The 5916-nt window shown below is 38.8% G+C and overlaps 1 long non-coding RNA gene across 1 annotated transcript; it reads right to left on the reverse strand.

Annotated features, from left to right (window-relative positions):
- Positions 1-2435: 2435 nt before the first annotated feature.
- LOC134079966 (uncharacterized) lies at positions 2436-5097 on the reverse strand. The gene is made up of 3 exons (XR_009939144.1): positions 5021-5097; positions 4457-4595; positions 2436-2844 (listed from the first exon to the last, which is right to left on the reverse strand). It is a non-coding gene; the product is annotated as an uncharacterized LOC134079966 (long non-coding RNA).
- Between the last annotated feature and the right edge of the window lie 819 nt (positions 5098-5916).

Below are 5916 nucleotides of genomic sequence, written 5' to 3' on the forward strand. Positions count from 1 at the left end.
ACATAGGGGGCATACTTATTTGACCCCTTCATTTAAGGAAGAAGAACATTTATTTATTTACGATACATTCTTCAATCACAAAGAAAATTGGTGTCCTTAGCGGTTTGATGTTTACTCATTCTCAAGATATTTTTTTTTTTTTTTTTTTTGCAAAATCTATTAGACCAGGGGAACCTCTTTAAGATTTAGGTGATATCCCTTGGGCAATTTTGTATATTAAGCCTTTCTTGTCCAATGTGTTGATTATATGGCTTAGTATATGGACTCTTGACCCGATCGTGAGGACGCCCAAGAAATTTGGTGACCTTTGACCTCTAGGACAGCTGCAATTAGCAAAAATGCAAGTTGGCTTGTAACTTTTGACGTGCTAGACATGAAACTTGCTCTGATGGCTTACGGCCATATGTCTGATTGCAGCATTGAGCCAACAGCGTCGAGTTGCCGTGGTTACTCCGGCCTACTACTTGGCCCCCTCATTGCTGCTTGCAGCTATATTTCTGCTTCATCTTCTCATCCACTTAACGCAACTTAACGCAAGAGGGAGAAAGGGCCATTTTTAGGGCTGTGGGGAGAGGCCGCTGGGAGTGAAAAGTGAAGCGCTGCAGTTACAAAGTGCAGGCTGCTGGAGAGCACAGCAATCCGCAAAGGAAATGTTTAAACAACAAGCTTTTTGAGATCACTTCATCACTATAATCATCGGTATGGCCCAAAACGCCACACCGGGATTCTTCCCGACTCTCCCGATTGCCACTTCTCTGCATACAGGTGCAGAATATTCTGGACAATGTTCGGGTGTTTGCATAATAACAATATCATGATCCACAAGTTTAATAACTGGAGAATTGGCATAAACCGAGCTTAACATAGAATTTGATTGACTTGTGAGCCATTCTTGCCCCTCCTTCCGTTTAGTTTCATTATCATGAAATAACGTGATAATTTCAAGTAATAACGTGATAAATATCTTGTAAAAACGTGAACATTTCATATCTTGAAATAACACGATATTTTCATGTTATAACGTGAAAATATCATTATCATGAATAACGTGAAGTTTCATGTTATTACATGAAATGATCTTGTTAAAACGTGAAAAAGATCTTGTTATAACAAGAAACGTTCACGTAATTACTTGAAACTTTCACGTAATTACTTGATACTGAGCCGTTTTTTTTATTTCTAGTGTGACAATACACCACTGTATGTTATAGGCTACCTTTAGACGCAGATATGTATTATATTGTGTAGCCTACTGTATGCAGCCCTCAGCCTGCTGCTACTCTGTGTGTATATGTAAGCTACTTTTGGCCCTGGACAAAAAGGTATTAATTAGGCAGTGTTAGGCAGTTTTAGGTGGTTAGGAACAATGTACAGAAAATGAAGGAATGCCACACTTTTTAATGTTATAATGTTGTATATTGCCTATGTTATGCCAATGCAGCTGTGTTCCTTCCTTTACAAAGAAAATCCATTAAGTCTAGGCCTACTTGTAAATGTCAATCCATAACTCACCAACATGTAATGTGAAAAGTTTGGCTGGCTAAAGTCAATTGGCCTATTAGGCTACAGTGAAAGAAAATCACAATTTGGAAAATGACAAAATGTTGTTTATTGCCATGTTTTGCCATTGCAGCTGTGTGTCTGTTAATCAGAGAATACTTCTGGACCTCACTGCATCCTTACAATGAAAAACCTCACCCCACATTCTCTATTGATGTTGTGTTGAGGTAGGTTGAGATTTCATCCCCAGAAGAGGAGAGTGTTAGTGAGTTAGAGGAGTCGACGAGAGAGAGGAATATGTCAGTGAGGGAGAGGAGAGTAGCCTATCTGCGGAAGAGAGGAGAGTCATAACTCATTGCATGGTTTAATGTACGTGGTTTTAAAGAGTTGCACAGTTGGTGTACACATTCATGACACCGAAAAGACCGAAAATGTGTGCGTTATTGAATGAGGTGGGCCGGTCTAGTCCAAAATGCCAGGGCCGATTTTTTGGCCCAGTCCGCCCCTGATTTGTATGATATCCAAAACATCCCCATAGAAACACACCTAAATTGTTGCAACACAACAATCTCTTCTTTCTTTCCCCAGAGTTTTAGTTCCACGAGTTCAGGTTCAGAGACTTTTGCTAATATGTTCCACTCCCCACTACTACTGACACTAACTTCGGCCAGCAAGACTGCAGGGATATGCTATTCTGTGTGCTGCTGGTAGAGGATTTTGTGATCACTTTGCTGCAAAAGCAATGCACTCAGGTAAACATAACTACACCAGTTGGTCATTAAAAAAAAAAAAAAACATTGGGAGGCTCCAGAGTGAAATCCACATTATACAGTATGCGCTATAAACGTTAGTGTCAAAGTACCAGCAAGACACATATTTTATTGAAAATTTTGAGGACATCATAGAAATACAAAACATAGAATAATACTTGAACACACAAAATGAACACAATGAACAAACTATAACAATTATTTATCTATCTATCTATCCGTATGTATGTATCTACACTCTGAGCCACCTGTGAAGAGAGCAGGCTCACAACAAGTCATGAGGTCCTTGCTGCCAGGGGGAATAAGACCCATCAGTGGTTGGCAGGGAGGATCCTCAAGGAAACATGGCAAACCACAGTTACAGTATGTGGCAGGGGGTGGAGTCCGAAGTGCTCCAGCACTACATGGATCTCTGGCAGGTCAAGGTTTCTCCCTGCAGGCTAAAGACATGCTGTTGTCCGCGGGCTTCTGGTCTTTCAGTGTGTAGAAAGACGGTTGAATATCATTCATGCTGTGATGCCTCTTAAGGTTTGGGTAGTCCACCCCCAACTTCAATCTCTCACTCGGTGGGTTCCTTAGTACAAGATGAACAGTGTTATAATTAAATGTAGTATAAATGTCTAAGATTAGATGGTTGTAGATTAAATGTATTTATATTTTCTTTAAAAAATAAAAAGATTTACAACAGAATGCTTCAAGAGCTTGTATTTATGTATCTGAAATACTTAACTTTGTTTAATATTGTACATAGATTCACAAATAAACTTTTTTAGGGAAAATAGGGTGCACTAGGCAACTACAGTATACTGATACTTAACAACAAATATGTCTTAGTGGGTATGTAGGCCTATGTGGTTTGTTGTAAAAGTAGGCCTATGTTTGTAATAATTCTCAAATTGGATATTATTATTATTGACCCCCTCATCTACCCCGTATACCCATGACTGTGTAGAAGCCTATAAATAATCATGATGAGGTTTGATCAACTAAATTAACTTACTCCAACATTTTGCCTCAGTTATAAAACTCAAAAGAAAAGTATTCCTCAGATTCCTCAGAAAAATGCAACATAATTAACCTAAATAGCTCTTTAACCCTTATCCTCAAATCTTACCGACATTCGTTATCCTTGGGGTCAATTTGACCCCAGCTAAATAAACTCTCAAAAAATGATTTTTTTTTTTACCCAGTTTTTTTTGTGGTAGGTACTTAACAAGAGTGTAATACCCCAAGAACACCAACGTAACATTTTTTTTTTTTTACAGGACATTGGAAACATATTTTTGTGCAAATGTCATGTTTACTCTGTTGTACCCTTCAAATGAGGAAAAGTCATGAAATTTGAAGCAAAACAAAAAAAGTTAACCATTTAGGTGCTGTGTCCACCAAACGCGTTTTTTGCGCCGACGGCGACAATTTTCAATGTAAAGTCTATGTAGCTCAGCGCTCACAGCGCTGAGCGCCCTCGGCGGAAAAAAACGGTCGGCGCCGACCTTTTTTGTCGCAGCGCTCAGAGCGCTAAAAGTTGAAATCTGTTCAACTTTTAGAACAGCGCCGGGCTCGTCAATGTCACTTCTCATTATAAACCGTCTCTGGTTTTGGTAACTTAGCAACAATAAACACTTATCGAAGCGCCGAGAGGAGGAGGTTTTGGGCGCTCTGGCTGTAAAAAACGCATTTGGTGGACACAGCACCTTATTCTATGATGCTAAACATTGCTTGCGGTAAAATTGACCCCAAGGACAACATGAGGGTTAATAGTACAGAGTGACACCCTGGTCACATCAGATCAGAGTGAAGTAAGGGATAATGTATAGAACACGAACGCCGGTCATGATCGGAAAATAATTCCAGACAGGATGAACAGAAACCCGGCGCGCAGCGGAGGGGTTTTGCTTCGTCCTGAAGGGAATTATTTTCTATACATTATCTATACATTATCCCGCTTATTATACGGCTACTTGCCAAAACGAGAAATGAAACTTAACTCAATGTGTCTTTAGCAATGACTTGGCTACCGTTTGGTGGCTTAAAAAATTAAAACATTTTAATTTTTAAAGAAAATTAAAAAAAAAAAAAAAAATAACAGACCAGCAAACGTTGGGAAGGCCCATTCATGTGAATGGAACTTTTCTGCAGCACTCTGAAGAGCCGTGTAAAAAAGGAAAAATAATAGTCATGCTCACTTTGTGTGAGTAAGCTCCACAGCAGGATCAAGAGCCCAGTTCTTTACGGTTCCTGTAACCAGACCCAGGAAGAACAGCACCAACATGTTGAGGTGAACAGCTTGGTGACCATGGACGACTCACCCAAAAACAAGCAGGCCTGTGGAACAGACAGGAAGCTCTAAATCCATGCTGTGCAAACAAACACATAGTCATCACAAAAGTGTACAATCTCTCAGATTCACTTTGTCAAAAATTGGACTTTCTCCACCTTTCTCTCTTTCTGACCCTCTACACAAAGCTGGTTTGCTGTGTACAAAATACAGCTTCTGCCATATCTTAGTCCCCTGATCTGAGATCCATTTCTAGAAAAGTATAGCCTAGTTCAAACCTCTTTATAAATATAAAAACATGAAATTGTTGTAGTTGCATGTCACTTTTCTAAGATTCTAGTTTGTAACTGAACAAAATGTGGCAGTAGCTGCATAGCAGAGAAAAGCATCTGCTATCAGACAGGTACAGCTGATTCCTCTCCATTGCAACGATGAACCCTAGCAATGTGCTGTAACCGGGTGCTGAACTTACCCTGGCAGTGGTGGACTTGACGAGCTGAAACAACGTGGCAGTGGAGCGGAGCGCAGTGCAGTGAAGCGAGTCTACAGCTCACTACACGTCCCCTGCAAATATATAGGGTTTCAGCTTCGTCACATGACCGACTTCATTCAAATGAGCTCCTCGACACGCCCTTGCAAAGGAGTCGCGTCATGTGACCAAACAGAAACCCTATATATTTGCAGGGGAAGTATAGTCAAGGCTGCTAATGTGTCCTTTGATCTGAAGACAGTAGGCCTATTGCAAAGTAACTCAGGGGATATTTTTGGTTTTTTACTTTCTTTTTTGAAAGATACAAACCTCCTGAAAAGGATATAAAATCTTTTTTTTTTTGTTCTAATTTGTTTTGTTTTTGTTTGTTTTGTTTGTTTTATTTATTTGTTTATTTGGGTTATACTAGTGCAGACAAAGATCCTTGAATATCCTGAATATTTTTTTTTTTTTTTTTTTTTTTTTTTTTTTTTTTTAGTAATTCTGCATGTACAGTACACATGGCTCAAACTTATACATACGAAATCCATGTACAATATTATAGGTGCAATAAACATTCAGAACAAACAAAACAAGAAAGGAAAAAAAAAAAAAACACAAATACATACTAGGGCTTGGAAAGTAAATCAGATTCTGTTACTCTGTTCCAGAGTTGCATAGCATTCTTAGAATTCATAACTTTCAGGGCTTTTGAGTAAGAAAGGAAATGATTGTGAAACCCACTAAAAGTGGGCTTCACTTTTAAATATTTACATTTATGTATAAAAAATTTACACAGGATGACAATTACATTGACCAGGAGATCATCATTATCATTGATCATAGAGAGTCCGTATATAATGTCATTTGAGTCAAAGCTACTTAACATACAACATTTA

The sequence above is a fragment of the Sardina pilchardus genome, chromosome 1, assembly GCF_963854185.1.
Source record: "Sardina pilchardus chromosome 1, fSarPil1.1, whole genome shotgun sequence".
NCBI lineage: Eukaryota > Metazoa > Chordata > Actinopteri > Clupeiformes > Clupeidae > Sardina > Sardina pilchardus.